Source organism: Canis aureus, chromosome 36, assembly GCF_053574225.1.
Source record: "Canis aureus isolate CA01 chromosome 36, VMU_Caureus_v.1.0, whole genome shotgun sequence".
In the NCBI taxonomy this organism is placed as follows: Eukaryota; Metazoa; Chordata; class Mammalia; order Carnivora; family Canidae; genus Canis; species Canis aureus.
The window spans coordinates 16,201,046-16,216,417 of record NC_135646.1 but is presented as its reverse complement, the minus strand read 5'-3'; the positions used below and the strand labels follow the sequence as shown (position 1 = coordinate 16,216,417).

General features: G+C 45.8%; 1 protein-coding gene and 1 pseudogene across 26 annotated transcripts in view; one reads left to right on the top strand and one right to left on the bottom strand.

Moving 5' to 3' along the window:
- The window catches only part of CMKLR2 (chemerin chemokine-like receptor 2), a 50,308-nt gene that overhangs the window by 26,896 nt on the left and 8,040 nt on the right, over positions 1 to 15,372 (bottom strand). For 3 of the 25 annotated variants that reach the window (XM_077885523.1, XM_077885522.1, XM_077885506.1), the window contains exon 1: positions 5,613 to 7,171. The exons of 5 other annotated variants lie outside the window; for them this stretch is intronic. The gene's annotated coding sequence lies outside the window, so the exon portion shown is untranslated. 17 more of the 25 variants (XM_077885524.1, XM_077885509.1, XM_077885531.1 and 14 more) reach the window with 13 other exon arrangements.
- Positions 7,484 to 13,635, top strand: LOC144306157 (large ribosomal subunit protein eL42-like; annotated as a pseudogene). Its single transcript, XR_013373181.1, has 4 exons — positions 7,484 to 8,896; positions 9,707 to 9,775; positions 10,391 to 10,475; positions 12,304 to 13,635. The product of XR_013373181.1 is annotated as a large ribosomal subunit protein eL42-like (transcript).

Below are 15,372 nucleotides of genomic sequence, written 5' to 3'. Positions count from 1 at the left end.
TAATTCCAAGGGCACCTGGGTGGCTCAGGGGTTGAACATTTGTCTTTGGCTTAGGTTGTGATCTCAGGGTCCTGGGATTGAGTCAGGCATCAGCCTCTCCACAGGGAGTCTGCTTCTCCCTCTGTCTATGTCTCTGCCTCTCTCTGTGTGTCTCTCAAGAATGAATAAATAAAAATCTTTTTTTTTAAATAATTTTTTTAAAGGGTAGTTCCAGATTAAAAGAGAGAAGAGGGACACCTGACTGGCTGTGGGTAGAACATGCAACCCTTGATCTGGGGTCATGAGTTCAAGACCCACATTATGTGTAGAGCTTTCTTTTCTTTTTTTTTCTTTTTTAAAGATTTTATCTATTTATTTGGGAGAGAGAGCACAAGCAAGAGCAGGAGTAGAGGGGAGGGGCAGAGAGAGAGATGGAGAAGCAGTCTCCCCACTGAGCAAGAAGCCTGACTCAAGGCTCAATCCCAGGACCCTGAGATCATGACCTGAGCGGAAGGCAAATGCTTAACAGACTGAACCACCCAGGTGCCCCTAGAGCTTTCTTAAAAAATAAAAATTAAAAAGGCCAAAAAAATGTAATCTGTGACGATTAATTAGATGTTGATTTTTTTGCATTTATCTTTTTTTTTTTTTTTTTTAGGGACGCCTGGGTGGCTCAGCAGTTGAGCACCTGCCTTTGGCTCAGGGTATGATCCCGGGATCCGGGATCGACTCCTGCCTGGGGCTCCCCACAGGGAACCTGCTTCTCCCTCTGATTGTGTCTCTGCCCCTCTTTCTGTGTCTCTCATGAATAAATAAAATATTTAATAAATAAACTGTCTCTGAGTTTTCTTCTAGAAGAACTCAACCTGTGACATGAGATGGGTATCAGATAACCTCTAAATGAGGAACTTTTCTTTAAGTTCTGTTTTCTTTAAAACTGCCAATGTCATCAAAGACAAAGAAAGGCCATGGGAAAAAAAAAAAAGAAAAAAAAAAGGCCATGGGAATGTTCCATATTAAAACAGACTAAAGACACATGACAACTAAATGTAATATATGATGTTGGGCTGCATCCTATACTAGAGAAAAATAAAAGGCAAAAAAGAACATTATTGAATCAATTGACAGAACTGGAATGTGGATTAGAGATTGGCTAAAAGTATTGCATCGACTTAAAATTTCCTTAGATTATTAAGTATGCAGCAATTATGTAGAAGTATGTCCTTGCTCTTAAGAAATAGACACTAAAATATACAAGGACAAGGGAGCATGAGGTATGTAACTTCCTCTCAAATGATTCAGAAAAACTACATACACACATACAGAGACAATATAAATGCAAATGGAACAAAATTTTAACAGTTGGTGAATAGAGGTAAAAGTGATTTGAGAGGATTCTTTGAATTTTTCTTGTAACTCTTTTGCAATGAGATCATCTTCAAATAATAAGTTGAAAATATATAAATAATTACAGGTCAACCAGATATGGCAAAATGTTAGTAATCAATCTAGATTATAAGTATGTAATTATTCTCTGCAATATTATTTCAACTTTTCTGAATGTTTGAAATTCTTCATAATAAAAAGTTGAAAAAGGAGATCCCTGGGTGGCTCAGCAGTTTAGCGCCTGCCTCTGGCCCAGGGCCTGATCCTGGAGACCCAGGATCCGGTCCCACGTCTGGCTCCCTGCATGGAGCCTGCTTCTCCCTCTGCCTGTGTCTCTGCCTCTCTCTCTCTCTCTCTGTCTATCATGAATAAATAAATAAAATCTTTAAAAAATAAAAATAAAAAGTTGAAAAAAAATACAAGCCAGGGTATTTGCTATATATCTCAACTCTTCAAGGCTTGCGGGACTTTATCTTTTGGAGCACTGTGCCCTGATTTCAGGTAGGGGTCACAAATTAAATGGGTACTTTATCTGCGATTAAGTGAGAGAACACGTATTAGCATACCAATTAGACCCTGAAAGTTCTCCGCTCTCTAAAGCAGAACTCTTTAAATCATTAATTATTTACCTCCTCTCTCTAAGAAACTCCATTAGATGTAAGCTGAGTACCAAAACTTTGTCTTTTTAAAATTCTCTGCTATATCCTTAGTTGCTAGAACAATTCCCAGAACATTGCATATGCCCAAGAAACACCTGTTGAAAGAACAAGTGAGGAAGATCTTCAATAAATATAGACATTGCTATACGTCAATAATTTTACCTACTAAACATCAACTCCTGTCATTATGGTCAAAATGAAATTTGGCTTTACTCTTTTTTGCTTCCTTTCTCTTTCTTATTGCACGTTGGGAGCATCAGAATTCTGGAATTATTTCAGCAATCAAATAGTTTATCTGGATAAACCTGAGTCAAGCAATACTTTGAGGTAGTGCTGCTGGGCTCCTGGAGGGAGCAGCAGAGCCTTGAGAAAGCAAGCCCGTCAGGGCACGAAGTAGAGAGTGACCTTGAAGGACGTGCAGCCTCCGCTGCTGCTGCTGCTGCTGCTGCTGGGGACCTTGGAAGGGAGGACTCACCGCACAGGGTAGAGCAGACTTGACTCCCGGAGAACCGCTGTCCTACCACATGCAGAGGAATGAAGCCAGCCAGCGATAGGAAGCCAGGCGTCAGGGACTATAGCTTATTTATTGGCCAAGCACCGACACTCACTCAGTAAGACCAAAAACAAATAAAGCTGCAGGAACCAGATCAGCCAGGAGTCAGAATGTAGAAATCATGGCTTGGAGCGAGAATCAAGAGGAACCCAAACAGATGTGGAATAGCAGTAGCCTGGCCATCAGTTTTGTCTAATTTGGATGTTTGCCACATGGAGCTGGGTGGAAGTGTTAACCACAAAACAACAGCCTTCCCATGCTCAAGTCCTCCTGGCAAACCACTGGGGCTTGCTGATGGTGCTAGTGGCTAACAGTCCCAGCTGGCAAGTGTCATCCAGGGACGCATGGCTGCTGTTGTCTCCGGGCACCCTTCATAGTCTACTGGACTATATACTGTCCTTACTATTTCTACTCCCAGCTCAGGGTTAGAGCAAATGGAGCAAAGTATAACCACGAGCCTCCAATTTTTTATCTTTATCCCCCTATCCAATCCCCACCTTCTCATTTTCAAATCTGGAAAAGCTGCTTGCTCCCTAGGCAAATAGTATTTAAAACAGTTTGTTTAAATTTGTAATTAGTTTTTTACCTTGAATAATTTAAAAAAATGATTCTTTTAACTAACGGACGCAGCAAATATCTCAAGTGTTTTCAAGGTGACATCCTATCATACTGCTCAAAAAAATACACACACATACCCCTCAACCTCTTGACACACTTAAGTGGAACATGAGAATTAAAATCACTACAGTAGTCTTACTACAGAAGTATAGTGTAAGATAGGATTTGTGATATGTAGGTGTCCTGAAAAATATTACTTAGGGTTGTTGTGGTTCTTTTAAGATCTTTAAAAAATTTTTAAGTCTTTGCTACTCCCAGCATGGGGCTTGAACTCACAACCCCAAGATCAAGAGTCGCCTATTCTTCTGAGCCAGCCAAGCCCCCCTATGGTTGGGTTTTATTTCAGATATTTTACCCATTTACAGTGACAGTACTACATAATATTTCTTCCTTTCTTTTTTCTTTGATCTATTTCATTAGAAAATACTCAGCCTATTCGCCTATAAAAGAACTTGACTAAAGATATCACCAGTGTGGCCAAAAGCAGACTAAATTAGTATGCCAGCAAAGCAAAGGCAGTAAAACATTAAAAGGTTTAACTTCCATGGATTAGTGTATAATTTTGCAATAAGAAAATTCTGGGGGGGAAAAAAGACCTATTTTACTTTCATTAATTTATGAGTTTGGTTTAGTATATATACATATATTTTTATGTTGAATTATCTATGATAAAGGAGATCATAATTTTTTCAGTATTTAGGGCCTGTCAGGAAAAATTGTGAAGGATACTGAAATGGGAAGACAGATTCTGAGTATCCTGGTGTGTCTTTTCAGGTTCTCTGACTGTTACTGCATGAATATTTCACAGTTGCACACATTGTTGACAACTTATACTAACACAAATGATCTTTGTCCATAGCAATATGAACTGTGTCTAGTGGAATGCAATAGATTATTGCCTGTGAAGTACTAACCAGTTTTGCCAATTTTGCAACTGTTTATAAACTCATTTCAACATTCCTGATGGCCTATATATGTATGATTTTTTTTTAAAGATTTTATTTATTTATTCATGAGAGAGAGAGAGAGAGAGAGGCAGAGGGAGAAGCAGGCTCCATGCAGGGAGCCCGATGTGGGACTTGATCCCGGGACTCCAGGATCACGCCCTGAGCCAATGGCAGGCACTAAACCACCGAGCCACCCAGGGATCCCCTATATGTATGATTTTTAATTCTCTCTTTTAAAAAAATATTTTATTTATTTATTCATGGGATACAGTGAGAGGGAGAGAGAGAGAGAGAGGCAGAGACACAGGCAGAGGGAGAAGCAGGCTCCCTTTGGGGAGCCTGATGTGGGACTTGATCCTGGGACCCCGGGATCACCACCTGAGCCAAAGGCAGACACTCAACTAGAGCCACCTGGCACCCCTTGAATTCTCCTTTTAACCAGTGGTAACAGCTTACTGATTCTATCATTCACTAATGAGTTAAATAAAACCTTTGAGACATGTTAATTTTATATTCATACATGAGTCATGATTCGTTTGTTTAAAAAATTATCTTGGGGCACCTGGGTGGCTCAGTTGTTTAAGCATGTGACTTCTGCTAGATTATGATTTCAGGGTCCTGGCATTGAGACCTGACGGGCTGGCGGGGAAACGGGGGCTCCAAGATGGCGGACCTCCCCGCCACCTTCACTGCGGCCTCCAGGTCACCACCAGGAAACTGAAGTTTTCCACCCAGGAACTTCCCAATTGGGAACTGTCCCTCAGGGGTTTCTCCCACCCCACGACCTCCATACCTTACCTAATATGGACACAAGCCTATGTCCTGCCTCAACCCCATAGAAGGATCCTGCCAACTCCCCACCTGCCCAGTGCCTCTCTTGGGAAGGGATATCCTCCAAAAACTGCGGGCCACCATCCGTCTCTCTCCTTCTCCTTCAGCTTCGGAGTGTCTTCTACTGCCACTCCTCCCCTCTCCTCCAACTCCCATCCCTACAAATCTGCCCACCGTTAATCCCCAAGTTTGGGATACATCCAAACCCACCGGCGCCTCCCACCACAGTCCTGTTCATATCCGGTTAAAGAATAACTCCACATACTCTTCTAGGGCTCAGTTCCCCATCTCCTTTACCCATCGTAGGGGTCTCAAACTTATAATAGACCACCTAAAGCAGCAGGGACTTCTCATTCCTATCAACTCCCCCTGCAATACCCCAATCCTGCCTGTACGAAAGCCATCAGGGGTTTATCGGCTGGTACAGGACCTACAGCTCATTAATGAAGCTGTTGTCCCACTCCACCCCGTCGTCCCCAACCCCTATACCCTACTGTCTCACATCCCTCCCGGCACCTCTCATTTCACAGTTCTCGACCTAAAGGATGCATTCTTTACTATTCCCCTGCATCCTGACTCCTATTTCCTGTTTGCTTTTACCTGGGAAGACCCAGACACCCATGTTTCTGGACAACTTACCTGGACAGTCCTACCGCAAGGGTGTTGTGACAGCCCCCACATTTTCGGCCAGGCCCTGGCAGCTGACCTCCAGGAATGTCTCCTGGAGGCCAGTACCCTGCTACAGTATGTAGATGACCTGCTTCTCTGTAGCCCTTCCCTCCTCACCTCCCAGGAAGATACCTCTACCCTACTAAACTTCCTGGGAGCTAGGGGGTATAGAGTCAACCCGTCTAAGGCCCAGCTATGTACCCCATCAGTCACATATCTAGGGATCACTCTGACCCCTACCTCTAAATCCCTTACTGGGGACCGTATTCACCTCCTCCAAGAACTCCCCTCAGAGTGCAGATGGGATACTCTCCTTCCTAGGACTCGTGGGGTTTTTTAGACACTGGATTCCAAACTTATCTATCCTGGCCCGGCCTTTATATCAAGCAGCCAAGGAAACCCCTCAGGGTCCCTTAACTGATCCTGCCTCAATCCAGCATGGATTTTCGAGGCTCTGAGACTGCCTCATTAAGGAACCAGTTCTGGCTCTCCCAGACCATGCTAAACCGTTCCATCTCTTCACAGATGAATGATCTGAGTCGGCCACCGGCCTTCTAGCCCAGCCCACCGGGCCTACATACAGGGCAGTAGCCTACCTGTCCAAACAGACCCCACCACCCGGGGTTGATAACCCTGTCTCAGGGCGCTGGCTGCCGTGGCCTCCCTCACTAAGGAGGGCCTAAAACTGACCTTAGGACAGCCTCTTACAGTCTACTCCCCCCACCGACTCACGGACCTCCTTGGCCATCGGTCTCTGGCCCAGATGACTCCCTCCCGGGTGAGTTATTCCATTTGTTATTTGTCGAAAACCCTCAGATATCTCTGTCTGTCTCCCCCCGCTAAAACCCTGCGACTTTACTGCCTGCACCCTTACCTACCCCTGACCCTTCTCACTCTTGCCTTCAACTTCTGGAGGACTTTACCCCCTCTTACCCTGGACTCTCTGACCAACCTCCGGCTAACCCTGATCACATCCTGTTTGTGGATGGCAGCTCCCTTCTGACCTCAGATGGCCTACGCCACGCCGCCTATGCCGTAGTTACCTCTGAGGCAGTTGTTGAAGCAGCCCCCCTTCCTCTTGGGACTACTTCCCAGAAGGTGGAGCCGATAGCCCTAACCCGGGCACTCCACCTGTCCAAGGGACAACGAGTCACCATTTACACTGACTCCAAATATGCTTACCTCATATCCCACACTCATTCAGTTATTTGGCAAGAAAGGGGATTCCTGACTACCAAAGGTATCCCTATCGTAAATGGGCCGCTCATTGCCAGGCTCCTCGAGGCCCTACGCCTACCCACCAAGGTCGCCATCGTCCACTGCCGGGGACACCAAACTACCCTTGACTCGGTCTCCCTAGGCAACAATAAAGCTGATATGGTGGCCAGGCAGATGGCCCTTAGCGCCACTCCTGCCCCTGTACTCTTCCTCAACACTGCACATCAACCTTGTTACACCGAGGAAGAGACGCTAGCACTCCAAACGTTGGGGGGCAAACTAGGGAACAAAGGGTGGATCCACATGCAGAACTGCACTGCCATACCTGAAAACCTGGCTCACACCCTGGTCACAGAAATTCACCAGTCGCTCCATATCGGCCCCAAGGCGTTGTTTCAATTCTTACAACCTCTCTTCTACCACCCTTCTCTGTCCAAGGTCATTGAAACCGTTCACAGGACATGCACTGTCTGTTCGGCTGTCAGTGCACAAGATGGGATCCATAGGCCAGAACCTAACCACCAATTGCGAGGCCACCAGCCGGGAGAAGACTGGCAGCTGGACTTCACCAACATGCCCCGTCATAAAAACCTCCGCTACCTACTAACCCTGGTTGACACGTTCACAGGTTGGATAGAAGCCTATCCCACTGCCCGCGATATGGCGGACGTGGTGGCTGCAATCCTTATTGAACACGTCATTCCCCGTTTCAGACTGCCCTGAACCCTCAAGTCAGACAACGGACCTGCCTTCATATCCAGCATAACCCAGCAAGTGGCTAAAAGTCTCAACATCTCCTGGAGATTGCACATCCCTTACCATCCTCTGTCCTCGGGTAAAGTAGAAAAGGCCAACGACCTACCTAAAGCCCAACTCACCAAACTTACCTTGGAAACCTGTCTTTCTTGGCCTACCCTCTTACCTCTTGCCCTCACTAGGCTGAGGGCGGCCCCCCCATGGACCCTCAGGACTAAGCCCGTTTGAACTCCTCTAGGGTCCTCCCTTCCTCATAGATCACAATCTCCCTGCTGTTCCTCCACCCCTTCTCTCCTATCTGCCTTACCTCACTCTGCTCTGGGCTCTCCTGAGAGCTCATGCTGACTCAGTCACCCCAGCCCGGAACAACCCTGAAGATGATGAGACTCCTTCCCAGAAACTGCTCCCGGGGGGGCCAGGTTCTCCTCAGGAGTCGCAACCCTGGTCCCTTATAGACGCAGTAGACTGGGCCCCATACTGTCATCCTCACCACCCCAACTGCGGCAAAGCTACTGGGCCACCAGCCGTGGGTGCACATCAACAACCTTAAACGGGCCCCCTCTGACAGTAAGTGGGCCTCCCGGATGGTGGGCCCCACCAAACTCTGCTTGGTTAGGGCTCCTTCTCGTACTCCTCAGGAGTCCCCAAATCTAGGCAGAGTCATGTGACTGCGTGAGGGGCTCAGCTCCCTCACGCTATTTCTCGGCCTATACCTCTATGCACAGGTCCTACTATCAGGGAAAGACACCTCCACTCTCCCCTGCCCCCTCGGGAATCTTCTTCTCCTGCCCAAAAGGGATCTATTGCTGCCTAACCGCCAATGATTCCTTGGATTGTACTCTCATCCTTCTGTCTCCTACCACCAGCATCTACTCATCTGAACAACTCTTATCTCAACTGTCCCCTACCTCCCAGCTGCCTTCCCTTCTTAATAGGGGCAGGACTAACTATCGGTGTGGCAACTGGGGCGGCAGGGCTGGGAACCTCCATTAACTTCTATTATAAGCTTTCCCAGGCACTCAATGAGGACATGGAACGAATAACAGACTCACCGCCTTACAGACTCAGATCACCAGCTTAGCCGCCGTCACCCTACAAAACCGACGCGCCCTAGATCTCCTCACCCCGAAAAAGGGGGAACATGCCTTTACTTAAACGAAGAGTGCTGCTACTTCGTCAACCACTTCGGCATAGTCACCTCTAAGGTCAAAGAACTCAAAGACCGGATCCGGGCGAGACACCAAGATGACTCCATCTGGGGCTTCAGTCCCCAAGCCTGGGTAACTTGGCTCCTCCCCCTCGCAGCGCCCCTCTGTATACTCCTCCTGTTAATCTCAATCGCTCCCTGCCTTACACGTTGCTTAGGGAGCGCCTGCAAGAAATAACCAGGGTATCAGGCAACCAACTCCTCCTACAGCCCTATTCCCGCCTGCCCACATCCGATGGCCTCTACGACGTCCCACTGACAGCAGGAAGTAGCCAGAGTCGACGCCCCCTGACACCAATATAAATATAAAGAGGTCGGAATGACGGGCGGCGGGGAAACGGGGGCTCCAAGATGGCGGACCACCCCGCCAACCCTCTCCAAGATGGCGGACCTCCCCGCCACCTTCACTGCGGCCTCCAGGTCACCACCAGGAAACTGAAGTTTTCCACCCAGGAACTTCCCAATTGGGAACTGTCCCTCAGGGGCTTCTCCCACCCCACGACCTCCATACCTTACCTAATATGGACACAAGCCTATGTCCTGCCTCAACCCCATAGAAGGACCCTGCCAACTCCCTCCCAGCGCGACTTCCACGACTTCCACGACTCACACTCCCCCCGCCCCCCCGTGAGTCGTGGAACCTCACCCGAGGGTGCTTGCAATAAGGTTCATCTCTCGGATCCACTTGCCTTGTAGCCTCTTTTCTTATCACCGTGGGCGGGAGCAACTTTACAAGACCCATGTGGGGCTCCCTGATTGCTTCCCCCTCTCCCTCTGCCCCTCCCCAGCACTTGTGCTCGATCTTCCACTCTCTCTCTCAAATAAATAAATAAAATCTTTTTTAAAAAAAAGAAAAATCTTTTAAAAAATGATCTTTTAATAGATCTTAAATCCAAGAGTGTTGATCTGACTGTGGGAGGACAATGAAGAGGGACAGGAGGATGGGAGTGAGGTAAGATTTTTTAAAAATGTATATGAAGTGGGACGCCTGGGTGGTGGTTGAGCATCTGCCTTAGGCTCAGGTCATGATCCTGGGGTCCTGGGATCAAGTCCCACATCGGGCTCCCTGCATGGAGCCTGCTTCTCCCTCTGTGTCTCTACCTCTCTCTGTGTGTGTCACTCATGAAGAAATAAGTAGAATCTTAAAAAAAAAAAAAAAAAAAAAAAGATGTATATGAAGTTTCTTTCTGGTCCATTCAATTTCTAAGCCTAAATTTACCTCCCACTCCTAGGATCATGATGGAACTGAACATCAAGTTGGGGAAGCACTCCCTCAGAGGGAAGGAGAGCTAAGTGGAATTCCAGATCAGTAGGGAAGGGCTTCAGGGGAGAGAATTCTGATAGCACCCCAAGTTTGGCATGGCGGAGGCAGATTCTTTCTTTAGGGTTTCCAGACTCTCTTCCCTGCACCCCCACCTGTCCTCTTGAAGACTATGTGTTAGCAGTGGGATCCCTAATAGGACTGTTGGAATCGGGAGACCAATAAGCAAGATGAACAGATACGGTACTCAGAGATGTGTAGCTCTCCTCTCCTCTCCTTCTGGTTTTCCTTTTTTTCTTTTTGCAGTCAGACCCAGGACACTTTCAGTGCTGCTGCAGCTGCTCCAACCGAGGAGGGGAGCCAAGCCTGAGCTCCAGCCCCTCCGCTCCAGGTAACTGGTGTGCCGGGCCCTCTTGCCTCATCAGTGCTGCAGTTCCAGGACCCAGAACCCCCTCCTCAGCCGAGGACACATGTCGGGTCACCCGGGTGGAGAGAAGTCCCGGGCCCAGCAACGCTCCAGCTTGGTCTCTGTCTCTGCCCTGCTGCCCACTCTTCCTTGGGAGGCCTAAATACGTCCAGGTGCTTACGTAGTTGTAGTTCTACGTCCCCTTTCCAGTTTTCCATGTCTGTCTTCTCTCGCTGTCACCCTGTCTCTTCTGTTCTTAAACTGCCCTCTCTCCTGCCGCCTGTCCTCACCAGGTGCTTCCACGAAATCCACCAGCAACCACGAGCAGTCCTGGGCCGTGTTTTTTGTTTTGTTTTGTTTTAAGATTTTATTTATTTATTCATGAGAGACACACACAGAGAGAGAGAGGCAGAGACACAGGCAGAGGGAGAAGCAGGCCCCATGCAGGGAGCCCGACGTGGGACTAGATCCCAACGTGGGACTAGGATCAGGCCCTGGGCTGAAGGCAGATGCTCAGCCACTGAGCCACACGGGTGTCCCGGGGCTGTGTTTTATGGTAGTGATGAGCGAGGCCCCTGGGGTCAAGCAGACCCTGGTTTGGAATCACAGTTCCACTTACTACCTCCCTGTGAGGCCTTGCCGAGGTTAGTCAAAGGCTCCGAGCCTCAATTTCTCCATCTGTAAAAGAAGGATAAGAAGAGTACCTATTCGACCAGGTCGCTGTGGGCATGAAATGAGGTGGTCAAGAGAAGTTCCATGTCTGATACAGTCATCTGCTACTATTACCATTTTTTTTCCTGCCTCCTGATCCCTCTTCCCATTGCCTTATTTGTATGTACTATTTCACATTTTTTCTCAATCTACCATAGATACTGATTTTTTTTAAAGATTTTATTTATTTATTCATGAGAGACACACAGAGAGAGGCACAGACAGAGGCAAGGGAAGAAGGAGGAGGAGCCCGATGTGGGACTTGATCCCAGGACCCAGGATCATGACCTGAGCCAAAGGCAGACACTCAACCACTGAGCCACCCAGACGCCCCCTCCTGTGTTGGTCACCATGTCAGCCACTTTCTGAAAGGCGTCCAAGAAGGCAGCTGCTGCTCCTTCTGTGGTCCAAAGCTGGGACTGTGGCTGTATCTATGGTGGATTGAAGTACAGGACATGCTACCCCAAAATAGGGCACCTGGGTATATTGAATAGTTGATGCTGAAGGAGTGTGTTTCCAGGGTTCAGGAAGGTCTCCTGGAAGCAGGTCCTGTGAGAATCACGTGAGACGTGCATGCCTTCCACATACCCTGAGGGAAGGGCATCTTTACCTCTGAGGAAGGAGGAACTCAGAAGAATCTGAACAAACAAGCCTTGCTATGTTTCCCCCACTGTACTACTCTCAGCTCATAAACCTTTGTCCCAGCACATTTTCCATGAGGCTCTATTTTTGGCCAAAGTATAAAAACACTCAGGTGTAACTGTTTCCTTGGGTTATTTCCTTATGAAGTCTCCATGTCATGTGAAACTTCCATTTAAAAAATCTGTATGCGGGATCCCTGGGTGGCGCAGCGGTTTGGCGCCTGCCTTTGGCCCAGGGCGCGATCCTGGAGACCCGGGATCGAATCCCACGTCGGGCTCCCGGTGCATGGATCCTGCTTCTCCCTCTGCCTGTGTCTCTGACTCTCTCTCTCTCTCTGTGACTATCATAAAAACAAACAAAGCAAAAAAAAAAAAAAAAAAAAAAAACAAATAAAAAATCTGTATGCAAAAAATAAATAAATAAATAAATAAATCCCTTAATAATCTGTCTTTTGTTACAGGGGCCTCAGCTCAGAGAAGAGGAAGAGGAAAATATACTTTTTTTCTTCCCCTATAATGGCAGATCAAAGACAGTGGTCATATGTATCACATCATTTTTTTTTATTATAGTCAACTTCAGTTTCTTCATCTGCCATCTGGGGAGAAAGCCCATCAATAAACCATCTACTGGGTTGTTTTAAGAATTGTACAAGATATTTTCCACTTAGAGCTCTCACAAACATGGTGACCATTCCTAAAACCCACCAGATTTTCTGAAAGAAATGTGGCAAGCACAAACCCCACAAAGTGACACATGACAAGAAGGGCAAGGATTCTCTGCATGCCCAGGGAAAGCAGCATTATGACAGGAAGTAGAGTGGCTATGGGGGGTGGACCCATTTTCCGGGAAAAAGCTAAAACTACAAAGAAGATTGTGCTGAGGCTTGAAGGTGTTGATCCCAACTGCGGATTCAAGAGAATATTGGCTATTAAGAGAAGCAAGCATTTTGAAAAGAAGAGAAGGGGCCAAGTGATCTAGTTCTACATGTCCTATTTTGTTTCATTATGAAGACAATATAATCTTGAAGTTATGTTCACTTAAAAAAAAAGAATTGTCCAACATATATATGTGTCTCTCAAAGTGCCTGGCTTAGGGAAAGAGCTCAAGAATTGTGAGATATTATTATTACCATCTTACTTTAATCTTCTTATTAGGGTGTATTATGAAATAATTCACATTACTAACATGACTTTGTTGAAAGGTAGCAAATTCCTGGGTTTCCAGCTAATGTAATGATCACTGGCTATAATCAGAGCTCACTTGATATTATTTGTGATTAGTTTAGCTAACATTTTGGATTTATGTTTCATTCTAAGAAAACATGGGCTGAAACATACCACTGTGAGCAACAAAATAATGGTTTCCTGCTGTTACTGTAAAGCTACATTGTGCTCATTCCTTCTTTTCCAAAGTAGGACATTCTGATCCTGTGATAATGTTCTACTAAAGGAATTTATTTATTTTGCACCAAATGATTCGTGTAGATGAGTTCATTTCTTGTGATGAAGACGGGTACAACATAGCTGGGCTTCTTGCTGTGATCTCACTGACTTGCTATAATCCAACTGGCTAGAAAACACAGTAATTGTCTGGCTCAGCAAGAAGAAAACCAGCTTTTCCAAAGAAATTCTTTTGGGGCATTCTCTCAAGTTTGATGAATAAGTTATTTACTGATTGCTTGAGGAAAATATAAAATGGAAGAAATGGTCTTTCTTTAAGAAATTACTAAAGAATACGCAGGGATGTGAGCAGACTCCATTGAATATGGCAAAAAATAGATCTAGTTTTTAAAAATCAGGCTTTTGTTTATTTGAGGCTGAAATAAATGAATGTGAATATTCTTTTTAAATTTTTATTTATTTATTTATTTATTTATTTATTTATTTATTTATTTAAAGATTTTATTTAATTATTCATGAGAGACACACAGAGAGAGGCAGAGACACAGGCAGAGGGAGAAGCAGGCTCCCCTGATGTTACTCTCCTAAATAAGCTCTTCTCTGACCACCACCAGCCTGTTCCCCAGTCTCAATCAGGGTCATCGCTCTCTATGCTTTACTTATAATTTTTAGTTATATATTTGAATACTTACTTGATAAATGTCTCTCCTTGAGCAGGCTGTATTTTTGCTTGCCTTTATATCCTCAGAGCCTAGCACAGTGCCTGGCAAGTAGGGGAGCTTGATAATATTTACTAACTGGCAGAAAGACAACAGTAGTTTTTTTTTTTTTTTTTTAAGATTTTATTTATTTACTCATGAGAGACACAGAGAGAAAGAGAGAGGCAGAGGGAGAAGCAGGCCAATGCAGGGAGCCCAATGCAGGATTTGATCCCGGGTCTCAGGATCACACCCTAGGCCGAAGGCAGCCCTAAACTGCTGAGCCACCCGCTACCCAACTTAGTGGTTTTTGACAGAAGGTATTTATGCTCGTGGCATCTCAACAATAACTAACAATAATTTTATCTGAGAAAGTAAAGGTGAGTTTGAGGCAAGAATTTAAGTTCTTGATTATCATCAAATTCATTAGTTCCCGTGTTCAGTTCCTCTTTTTTTGTTATAGGTGTTAAAAGAATGTCAAGTACTTAGGAAAGCTAGCCTCACTTCTGAGGGATGTGTTAAATCTATTCAGTCACTTAATTAGACAGGACTTTTGGTTGACAATGGGTCTTACTTCCAGGAAAAGGTGATGAAATTTTCCTCTAAAATCTTACCAAGAGCAAACTGGTTCACTCTTAACCATCATGGTTGTCTAATCATGTATTACTCATAATTAAAACCAGTTCACTTAACCACATGCAAAAGGAAGAAATCCCAGGCACGCCTAATTATATAATAGCATTTAACACATTACGGCAATACCTAACATTTCCCACATCCTTGTTAAGTACAACACAATACTAAGGAATTTTACGTGCATTTTCACATTTAATTCTCACAACAACCCTGCGAGGTACTATTATTATTTCCAGGAGGCAAAGAAAGGTTGGATATTTAGCAATCGTGCTGAAACTCAAACAAGACTTCTGGGTCTGGGGCACCTGGGTGGCTCAGCGGTTGAGCGTCTGTCTTCTTTGGCTCACGTCATGATCCTGGGGTCCTGGGATCGAATTCTGGGGGAGCCTGCTTCTCCCTCTGCCTATGTCTCTGCCTCTCTCTGTGTGTCTATCATGAATAAATAAATACATTTTTTAAAAGATTTACTTATTCATGAGACACACACATACATACACACACACACACATACACAGGACAGAGGGAGAAGCAGGTTCCTGTGAGGATGCTGAGGATCCTGATGCGGGACCCGATCCCGGGATTCTGGGATCATGACCTGAGCCGAAGGCAGCTACCCAACTACTGAGCCACCCAGCATCCCAAATAAAAAAAATCTTAAAGAGTCAAAAACAGACCACTTCTGGGTCTGTCTGGCTTCAGAGACTTCCTTCTTAACCCTTGTACACACCTTTCTTTAGTAATTATCCATGGACGTGTTTACCTCCGTTACTAAAGTGTGAGGGCCTCAAGGGCAAG